We start from the raw sequence: 11,294 nt of genomic DNA, 5'->3' as shown, positions 1-11,294 counted from the left end.
GCTGGGGGAGAGGCCTCTTTCTTATCCTCCTTGCCTTCGTGGGAGGAGTCCATCTCGGAGTCATCGGACGATAAGTCCGATGACACCTGAAAATGGGAACTCTTTCGAGTGCCCGTGGCCTTCTTCTTGGCCTTCTTCTCCGGCACCATGTGGGGTGCCGGAACCAGCAGCCCCGTTAAGCGGGCGTCCGCTGGGTCTTCTGGCAAAGGGGCCGGACAGTTAGTCTGCTCGGCCTTCTTCAGCCAGTCCTGTCAAAGGAGAGGGAGTTTAGATCCCGCATAGAGTCAAACTATGGAAAACAAGTGTCCCGTAAAGGGTAAAATAACTTACCTCGCTAGACGGACACTACGAGCTGAATACGTGATCTTCGGTAGCGGATGCGGGAGCCTCGACGCCCTTAAAAAGCACCCTCCAGGCCTCTTCGTACGTAGTGTCGAAGAGCCTGCTCAAAGTCTGGTGCTACGCCGAAACAAACTCCCACATATTGAAGTCCCGTTGTTGGCACGGGAGAATCCGGCGGATGAGCATGACCTGGACTACGTTGACAAGCTTGAGCTTCTTGTTCACTAGCTTTTGGATGCAGGCTTGGAGTCCGGTCAGCTCCTCCGAATCACCCCATGTCCGGCCACTCTCTTTCCAGGAGGTGACCGTATGGGGATGCCAGATCTGAATTCGGGGGCCGCTGCCCATTCAGGGTCACGCAGCTCGGTGATGTAGAACCACCCCGATTGCCACCCCTTAATGGTTTCCATGAAGGTGCCCTCGAGCCAGGTAACGTTGGGCATCTTGCCCACCATGGCGCCTCCGCACTCCGCTTGGCTGCCCTTCACAACCTTCGGCTTGACACTGAAGGTCTTGAGCCACAAGCCAAAGTGGGGCTGGATGCAGAGGAAGGCCTCACACACGACGATAAACGCCGAGATGTTGAGGATGAAATTCGGGGCCAGATCATGGAAATCCAGGCCATAGTAGAACATGAGCCCCCGGACAAAGGGATGGAGTGGGAAGCCCAGTCCGCGGAGGAAATGGGAAAGGAATACTACCCTCTCATGGGGCCTGGGGGTGGGGATGAGCTCTCCCTCGTCGGGGAGCCGGTGTGCGATGTTGCTGGACAGATATTCGGCGCTGCGCAGCTTCTTGATGTGCCCCTTCGTAACGGAGGAGGCCATCCACTTGCCTCCCGCTCTGGACATAGTTGGAGAAGGTTGAGGTGAGATGTGCGGACTTGGGCGCTGGAGCTCGAGTTCGCGGACATGGATAAGCAAAGGAGGAAGAAGGCGTAGGTAAAAGGGTGGATCTTTATCCCCTTATATGGGCGGACGAAACCATGTGTCCCCACCGACCTGATAAAACTCGCTTATATCCCAAGCGCCACAATCAATGGCGCAGTTGGGTTACCCATGTCCGTATGGATGGGAATCCCGGAATAAGGGGAACACGATCTCTGCTTCGACAAAACGTGCCAAGGAAACCGCTTCGCTAAACGCGCTGAGGTGGTACAATTAAAACAATTCGAGTAAAGGCTTGGTGGTGGTGTGACATCACGCCACAAAATACGTCAGCAGATTGAACTTGTGTAAATATTATTCTCTCTACGGTGGTATGTGGAATTTATTTTGCAGAGCCGGACACTATCGTGGTGTTCACGATCTTCTATGAATTATTCGGAGGAGGAACCCGCCTTGCAATGCCGAAGACAATATGCGCGCCGGACTCGTCGTCATTGAAGCCTGGTTCAGGGGCTACTGAGGGAGTCCTGGACTAGGGGGTGTCCGGATAGCCGAACTATCATCATCGGCCGGACTCCAAGACTATGAAGATACAAGATTGAAGACTTCGTCCCGTGTCCGGATGGGACTTTCCTTGGCGTGGAAGGCAAGCTTGGTGATACGGATATGTAGATCTCCTACCATTGTAACCGACTCTGTGTAACCCTAGCCCTCTCCGGTGTCTATATAAACCGGATGGCTTTAGTCCATAGGACGAACAACAATCATACCATAGGCTAGCTTCTAGGGTTTAGCCTCCTTGATCTCGTGGTAGATCTACTCTTGTAATACCCACATCATCAACATCAATCAAGCAGGACGTAGGGTTTTACCTCCATCAAGAGGGCCTGAACCTGGGTAAAACATCGTGTCCCTTGTCTCCTGTTACCATCCGCCTAGACGCACAGTTCGGGACCCCCTACCCGAGATCCGCCGGTTTTGACACGGACAATGATGAACTCTTTCAAGCCCTGGTGGCCCTGCAAGTGCCGGAGGTCGTGACGAAGAATGTGCACCTCGAGGCTGCGCTCGCCGCGCAGCGCCTCGCCAGTCAAGAAACCGTTGACCTGCACATCCACGTCTACGAGGAAATCATCTACATAGGCCACTACAAGGCAAGCGTGGACAGAAAGACGTTGGCCTTCTTCTAGCGGCTGGAATCTTTGGACGCCATTGTTCAGAAGCACATAGACCTGGCCACAAAAGCCGCTGCTACTTAGGCATCGTTCGGTGGGCCGGCGCCCTGAGTCGAGGAGGTGGATGTCGTTGATGGACGCATCTCTTCTTCTTGCCTCCTATAACCAGCATTGCATTGCCTCATGGCCTTAATGTTTTATTAGTATAATACTCCCTCCGTTCCCAAATATAAGTCTTTCTAAAGATTCCAGCAAGTGACTACTACATACGAAGCAAAATGAGTGAATCTACACTCTAAACTATGTCTACATACATCTGTATGTTGTATTCCATTTGAAATAGTATATAAAAAGGCTTATATTTATGAACGGAGGGAGTTTATGGCATTTTTATTCCAGTCGTAATGTTTTCACTGTGAGGTGGGGCCGCAGTTGAGAAAACCCACCCCCGCCAACCGGGCGTCGGCCGACTTTAGAATTAGAAGAGAGAAACGAGAGAGGAGAGCTAGCTGTAGCACGGACGCTGTTGTCAGATGGGACTCATGTTTATAGAATAGGAGTACTGAGCACTCGTGCCTCTTTTTTTTGAGGGAAAAATTAGTCGTATGTCTAGTGCCACTAGTTGGGTGCGTGCGACCTATAGCTGTCATCACTTTAGGTCTCCTTTTCGAACCACGGCTACGCTTCACAGTACATATTTTTTCACGCATTTATCCTCCTATATGTACTCCTAGGCTATTTCCACGTGCTCCCATTCGCCGACATGTGGGACATAGAGCATCTGGGTCGTAGCGCATGCACGACTCGGAGCATATGCCGGGGTACTTTACATTTCAGACCTCACGAAATACATGCAAACCCCCCGCAGAAGAATAAATAAATGAATGAATTATTACATGAAACCGGATTATTTTCATGGAAACCGGAGCATATGTATTGTCGTCTACCATATGGACTAAATTTGAATCAATTTTCCTTATTTGGATATGATTGTTGTCAAGTTATACAATAATTTAAATATTATCTTGATAACAAAAAACATGCATATAGCAGTAATCATATTTCACTATGAACTACATGTACCATACACTCTCCAATTCAAATATTTGTATCCATTTTATGTTGAGTTCAAATCATAGTACATTATTGGTCTACGTAGCGAGATGTTCGAGATAATCTAAACCCTGTTTTCATATGTATAATTTTTGGCTGAATTGGGACAAGTTTTGGTATAAGCTTCTTGCAAAACCGGAGATTCTCTCAACAAGCCTCGTGGTTCCGAGAGGGAACGTGTCAACTTTGTGTGCGAAACGATATATGCTGCCTCCCCCCTGATTTTCTTTACAGAGGCAACATAGAACTATATGAGCGCCCTGTTAAATTTTGGAATTATTTCGGGTTCGTTTGGCCTTTTTATACATTAATTGAGTTTCTGGACTTTTAAAGTGCATAATCTAAATATGAACTGCATGCACATGCTCCGGTGCACCAAAGTTGGTTGAAAATTCACATGTGTGTCCTTGGTTGAATTTCTAGTTCCCATGGAAGAAATAAGAATGAGATTCAAACATCTGGGCGTCGTGACTCGGCCGACAACATCGAGAAACTTAGATTTTAAATTCATGTAAATCCAAAACTCGTTTGGAAATCAAGAAACTTGTCATGGTGTCATGTCATGGCACTATCATGTTGTGGTAAAAATTGGGCCAATTTGGAAGCTCGTGGTTCTAAGAGGGAACGTGCCACCTTTGAGTGTGAAACGATATACGCTGCCCCCCCACCCTTGAGTTTCTTAACAAAGGCAATATAGAACTACATGAGTACCCTTTTAAATTTTGGAATTATTCCGGGTTCGTTTGTCGTTTTTATACATTAATTGAGTTTCTGGTCATTTAATGTGCATAAGTCAAATTTGAACTACAAGCACATGCTCTCGTGCACCAAAGTTGGTTGAAAAATCACATTTGTGTCCTCGGGTGAATTTCTAGGTCCCATGCAAGAAATGAGAATAAAATTCAAACATCTGGGCATCATGGCTCGACCGAGAACATTGAGAAACTTGGTTTTTAAATTCTTGTAAATCCAAAACACGTCTGAAAATCATGAAACTTGGCATGGGTGTCATGTCATGGTACTACCATGCTTTGGTAAAAGAATTGGCCAAATAGGAACAAATTTTGGTATAAGCTTCTTGCAAACCGAAGCTTCTCTCAAGAAGGCTCGTGGTTCTGAGAGGGAACGTGTCACCTTTGAGTGCAAAACGACATACATTGTCCCCCTTGAGTTTATTTATAAAGGCATCATAGAACCACATGAGTGCCCTGTTAAATTTTGGAAATCATTCCGGCTTCGTTTGGCCTTTTTTACACATTAATTGAGTTTTTGGTCATTTAATGTGCATAATTCAAATTTGAACTACAAGCACATGCTCCCGTGCACCAAAGTTAGTTGAAAAATCACATTTGTGTCCTTGGGTGAATTTCTAGGTCCCATGCAGAAAATGAGAATAAAATTCAAACATCTGGGCATCGTGGCTCGGTCGAGAACATTGAGAAACTTGGTTTTAAAATCATGATACTTGGCATGGTGTCATGTCATGGTAGTACCATGCCATGGTAAAAAAATTGGCCAAATAGGAAAAAATTTGGGTATAAGCTTCTTGCAAATCGGAGCTTCTCTCAAATGGAATACAACATACAGAGGCGAGGAGGTGGACATCGTCGATGGATGCATCTCTTCTTCTTGCCTCCTGTAACCAGCACTGCATCGCCTCGTGGCCTTAATGTTTTATTAGTATAGTACTCCCTCCGTTCCCAAATATAAGTCTTTCTAAAGATTCCAGCAAGTGACTACTACATACAGAGCAAAATGAGTTAATCTACACTCTGCTGCATCAACGGCGCGGCGGGACCTCCGTGCTGCTTTAGCGGCGCGGCGGGACCTCTGTGCTGCTACTTCCGCGCGGAGGGACATGTCGGCTGCTTTCGCAGCGAGGCGGGACATCTCTCGTGCTTCCGCATCCATACTCGCCTCTCCATGGTGGCAATCTCTCGACCTAGAACTCATGCTGGCCATGGCAGACGCAAGGGAAGGATGCTGAATGACTTGTTTGTTTTTGTGGATGAGGAGTTGAGGAGGAATGTGCAGTCATCTTGGCATACTAGTATTTATAACCGAGTACTAATACACTCCTAAGTGGGAAACCGTTTAGGTTGTGATTGGTGTGAACAGGTTTGCAATTCAGTATAGCATGGAGTAATTTGGAATGTGACGAGACGCAAGCTCAAAATTTATTAACGGTTCTAGTTTCGAAGTGCGGCACTATTCCCGGATGGTGTTACGTGGGCACGTGTTCTCGGCCGTGGTGTACTTTTTCTACTGTGTACGTGCAATAACTGGCACCGTCGTATACATATCTGATGGTTAATGGGGCGTTCGGCTGGAATAGCCGCGTGGCGAGCTATAGGCTAGTCTTTTTTTAGACGCATTAAACCTATCTCTCAGGACTTCTCGCACGCACCATCGTGCCACCCACAAAAACTTGTACTCTGAGTTTAGTACGTTATACAAGAAGAGAAGAGGTGCACGCACGCACTCGTCCTTTCACACATGTGTCTGTTTTTTCTCGAAAAGGAGGATGATGACCCCCGGCTTCTGCATCTGGGAGTCACACATGCATCTGTAGCTACGAACTGTAGTGTTCTCAACCATCCGACTAGCTCTATCATGGATGTACCTATATACTAAAACATGTCTAGATATATCTGTATTTTGACAAATGGAAGGCATGTATTGTGGAACGGAGGGAGTGCTTGTCATCAAAATGGATAAAAAGGGGAATATCTAAAACTAAAATACGTCTACATACATCTCCTTTTATCTAGTACTCCCTCCGTCCCATAATATAAGAGCATTTTTACACTAGCGTACTATAAAAAATGTTCTTATATTATGGGACGGAGGGAGCACTTCTTACCCAAAGGAACTTTATATCCAACAGACACAAAATATCCATTCGACTGTTGGAAATTACTGATCTAATGTCAAAGTAATTGTTGCATCGCCACCAAAACACACCATTTCTTAAGCTAAAGTAGACCGAGGTAATCCCTATATTAGCATATTACTAAGATAAACAGAAGGCATTGTAGAAACATTTAGGACGTGAGCTTGTCAATCTGAATGTGGAGGGACACCAGCTTAGCCCCGGCCAGCAGCTTGGGCGGAACTGTGAAGAAGGTCAGCTCCTGCACGTCGACGTCACCGGGATCCTTGCTGCTTGTCACCTCCATTTCCACCTTGATGGCGTCGGTCGTGCCTTTGGGCTCCCCCGGCGGGCCGTTTGCCCAAGGCTTGGCCACATAGTGCGATAGTGGGGACGCCCCCGCTCTGATGCAAACCACCGACACGGTGATAGGCGCGCCAATGTCGAGCATGCCGCCGACCAAGAAAAACGTGCGGCCGTCCTCCTCCGCGAACAGCAAGAGCTATGGCTCCGACAGTAGCACTTGCAGCTGGAGCACCTTGCCGTATTGGATCCTGTGCACGGGCATGGGATACGCGTTGCTGATGTGGTGGTAGAGCACCGGCGGCGGGTCTTCGTAGGCACAGACGGGCATGGGGCATTTGCAAGGCACGAGCGGACACACGCTCTGGTGATCGGCGAGCTTGTGGTAAGTGACGTAGAGCCCACAACCTTCATGCGGGCACTCTACCCTCAGCAACGAAATGACGGTGTCCACCGCCGTATTCCGCATGTCGAAGCCACCACCGCGCTCGCACTTCTAGCACTACCGCAGGTTCTCCAGGCGCTCGACGCGGCAGTCCGCGCAGGCGAGGTGCCCTCCCTTGCACTGCAGAAATCAATTGAATAGCACATCAATCAAGAAACCTACACCTTGCTCAATCAGCCGAATGGACGAGGTGTATTCGAACCTCATACACTGCAGGCGTCAAGGGGAGAAGGCACAAGGGGCAGTGGAGCACGGTGAGGTCCATCGAGACCTTAGTGAGCTCCCTCGTCGGTTCCTGTTCCGTCTGCATGATCTCGCCCTCCTCGTGCACAACCATCTCTCGCTTCGGCCGGGGCATTACAAAGCTTTACCGTCACATATTTTATACTCTGTGCATAACACTCCTCCCGCATACCAAGGAAGGCGGTAGTTTGAGTTTTCTGGACAAATTTGCCCCTGCGCATGAGTAAGCTGCATAAATATCGATAGTAAATGCACATGCAATGGTTGGCTGGTCCTCCTTCCTTTTCACTTGAGTTGGCTTCCCCAGGCGGTCAAGCCGCATCCGGCGCTGCGTGCATTTGCCTGTAGCCATTTTCTGCTTTGGAAACTGGCGCGATTAATGGGGGCAGAACTAATCGAGCGGGGGCACAGATGGAAACCAACACGGACACGCAGACTAATATGAGAAAAACAAGAAAAAGTTATATGCAAAGTAAAAGGAATCAGAGGGAGTACTACTTCAAGGTGCATTAAATAACACATGCAAGTATCAAAAGGAGAGTTAGGGCATGCATGCATGCGTTGTAATTAATGCATCGGTAACCGCAAACTATTGAAATATATCGAGTGCAGTGCTTTGATGTGTCACGTCAACTCGTACATCAACGAGAAGTTTGATTATCCTCTCCCTCGCGGACTTAACTGCTCCTGCCTTTGGCTGTATGACAGGTTGGCCACCCACCTGTCGGGCCCACAGGTCATACATGCAAAGGCAGGAGCGTCCCTCCCTCGTCCATGAGCGTGGTGGCTGGCAAGACTAGGAGAAGCTTTCGCTACACGCTCTCCCTCCCACACGCGGTGGACATGCAGCAATTCAATCGGTGTCAGATGGCCAGAAGCGTACTGTAGCACTCCTCCGGTGCAGTAGTACTCCATAATTGTTCGACTTCCCGAAGAGGCGAAGAGCCAAGTGCAGCTCGGATGCTCGTGTGGCAGTTTCATGTGTAGAGTAGTCTCGAAGTTTTTAAAAAAAATTAAAATAGTCTTCTGGCCCTACCTGTCACCCTGGTGATTGTAGTTTGCACGCTCATCTGGTCAAGACAAGAATATATATTTTAATTTGTTTTTTTCGAAAAGGGTGGACTCCCCGGCCTCTGCATCAGAATGATGCATACGACACATATATTTTAATTTGTGGTGGGTAAATGTTAGAGGTTGCAGCAAATATATTGTACACTGCGGGTCTTTCAGCCAAGTTTAGAGGCAAGCATGTGGGGCCAGTGCTATGATGTGTCGCGTCAACTCGTACAACGAAGAGAAGCTTGATTTTACTACATGCCTTCTCCCTCGCCCATGCGCGCGGTTGCTCCCAAACGAGGATAGGCTTTTGCTTAGTAGTACTTCTACAACAAGCTATCTGTCCTCCTCACGATGGACGGACATGCAGCAGTGGATTCGACATTGTAGAAGCAGTAGTAGTAACATCATTGTTCGTCTTCTCGAAGAGGCGAAGAGCCAAGCGCAAACCGAACGTTGCATGAGACAAAATTGCTATGTGAGCCCACTATTGTACTAGTACGTACAACTACTTTCTAGTATAGCCATGTAAACAAGAAAGTAGTATTTGCCCTTCTAGAGATTTCAACAAGTGACTAGACTACACCGAGACGGAGTACATATGGAGCAAAATGAGTGAATCTGCACCATAAATAAATACGTACTAGTTCTATCATTTTCCTCTCCGAGGTGCACAATATTGAGTATACTGACTAGTCTCTTTTTGACACGCATTTACGGTTTTTTTGACACAGTACAAACGCAAGCGCTCATATACACGCGCATACACTCACCCCTATGAATTCACACATGCATGGCACTATCATCTTGAAATTTACAAAGTCACCACAGGCACGTCGTCGTCGACGAGTCCATAGGTGCTTGAATGCCAAGGAGGGAGAGGGTAGCGGTTCCCGAGATGTTGAACGGTCAATGATGCATCCTCAATTACATGCAGAGGGAACTAATTGGAGAAGCAGAATAGAGCTAGCACGATGTGAATGCAACAGAGTTTGGACTCTCATATAATAAAGGCGCCTCACCACTCCAATCCATATACTCCCAAGTCTCTACGCAACACTGCTCACTCCAATCCAAGACCAAGTGACCAAAAGCCACAAGCACCTATGGAGGCGATGGACGCGAGCGGCAGTCGGCTATGCCAAATCATCCAAGGCGCCGGCCTGCGGACCTGCACCGTGCAGCGTTTCCAGATGGTGCTGGCGACCGCAGGCATCGTAGCCCTCGCCGACGCCGGCTTCGCCTCTTGCATGGACGACATGATGGTCAACTCCATCCGCAAGTTCACCACCGTAAAGAAGCGCGCGGACAACCTTGCTGTACTGCTCCAGCCCGCACGCCCAGGCTCCTCATTGCCTGCCACCCTCATCGGCCTCCATGGTGATTGAGGGAGTCCTGGATTAGGGGGTGTCCGGATAGCCGGACTACCATCATCAGCCGAACTGTCATTGGCCGGACTATCATCATCGACCGGACTCCAAGACTATGAAGATACAAGATTGAAGACTTCGCCCCGTGTCTGGATGGGACTTTCCTTGGCGTGGAAGGCAAGCTTGGCGACACGGATATGTAGATCTCCTACCATTGTAACCGACTCTATGTAACCCTATCCCTCTCCGGTGTCTATATAAACCGGATGGCTCTAGTCCGTAGGACACAACAACAATCATTACAATCATACCATAGGCTAGCCTCCTTGATCTCGTGGTAGATCCTCTCTTGTAAACATCCACAATATCAATATCAATCAAGCAGGACGTAGGGTTTTACCTCCATCAAGAGGGCCCGAACCTGGGTAAAACATCGTGTCCCTCGTCTCCTGTTACCATCCTCCTAGACGCACAGTTTGGGACCCCATACCCAAGATCCGCCAGTTTTGACACCGACATTGGTGCTTTCATTGAGAGTTCCTCTGTGTCATCACCGATAGGCTTGATGGCCTCTTCAATCGACAACGAAGCAGTCCTGGGTGAGACTTTTCTCCCCGGACAGATCTTCGTATTCGGCGGCTTCGCACTACGGGCCAACTCACTTGGCCATCTGGAGCAGATCAAAAGCTACGCCCCTGGCCGTCAGGTCAGGTTTGGAAGCCTAAACTTCACGGCCGATATCCGCGGGGACTTGATCATCGATGGACCTGAGCCACAGCCGAGCGTGCCGCGCTGTCACGATGGGCACGACCTAACTCTGCCGCCGGACAGCACCTTGGAGGCCGCACATGAATCTGCTCCGACCCATAGTCCGGAGCCGATCGCTCAGATCGAGGACGGATGGCTGGACACCGCCTCGGGAGCTAGGACTTCTACGGCGATGGAGCCAAACACTTACCTTGTCCCGCATAAAGCTCATGACTCCGAGGTGCCAGACTCTCTGCCGGACTCCGAACCTCCTGCGCCCCCACCAGTCGAATCCGATTGGGCGCCGATCATGGAATTCACTGTTGCGGACATCTTTCAGCACTCACCCTTCGGCGATATCTTAAATTCGCTGAAGCATCTCTCGCTATCCGGAGAGCCCTGGCCGAACTACGGCCAGGACGGTTGGGACGCGGACGACGAAGAAATTCAGAGCCCACCCACCACCCACTTCGTAGCCATCGTCGACGATCTAACCGACGTACTCGACTACGACTCCGAAGACATCGTCAGTGCCTACAGGACACTGGAAGACCACCTCATCATACGACATATACATGGTGGACACCCCAAAAGATGGGGATGGCAAAGAAGCAGCGGAGGCCGATTCCTTAAAGAAACAGCCCCAGCGCCGACGTCAGCGGCGCCGCTCTAAATCCCGCCACAGCAAGAATGGAGATTCCGGCACAGGAGATAATAGCACCCCGGAAAGTGCCGAAGACA

The sequence above is a fragment of the Triticum dicoccoides genome, chromosome 7B (genome assembly GCF_002162155.2).
Source record: "Triticum dicoccoides isolate Atlit2015 ecotype Zavitan chromosome 7B, WEW_v2.0, whole genome shotgun sequence".
Lineage (NCBI taxonomy): Eukaryota > Viridiplantae > Streptophyta > Magnoliopsida > Poales > Poaceae > Triticum > Triticum dicoccoides.
Note: the sequence above shows the minus strand (reverse complement) of the source record.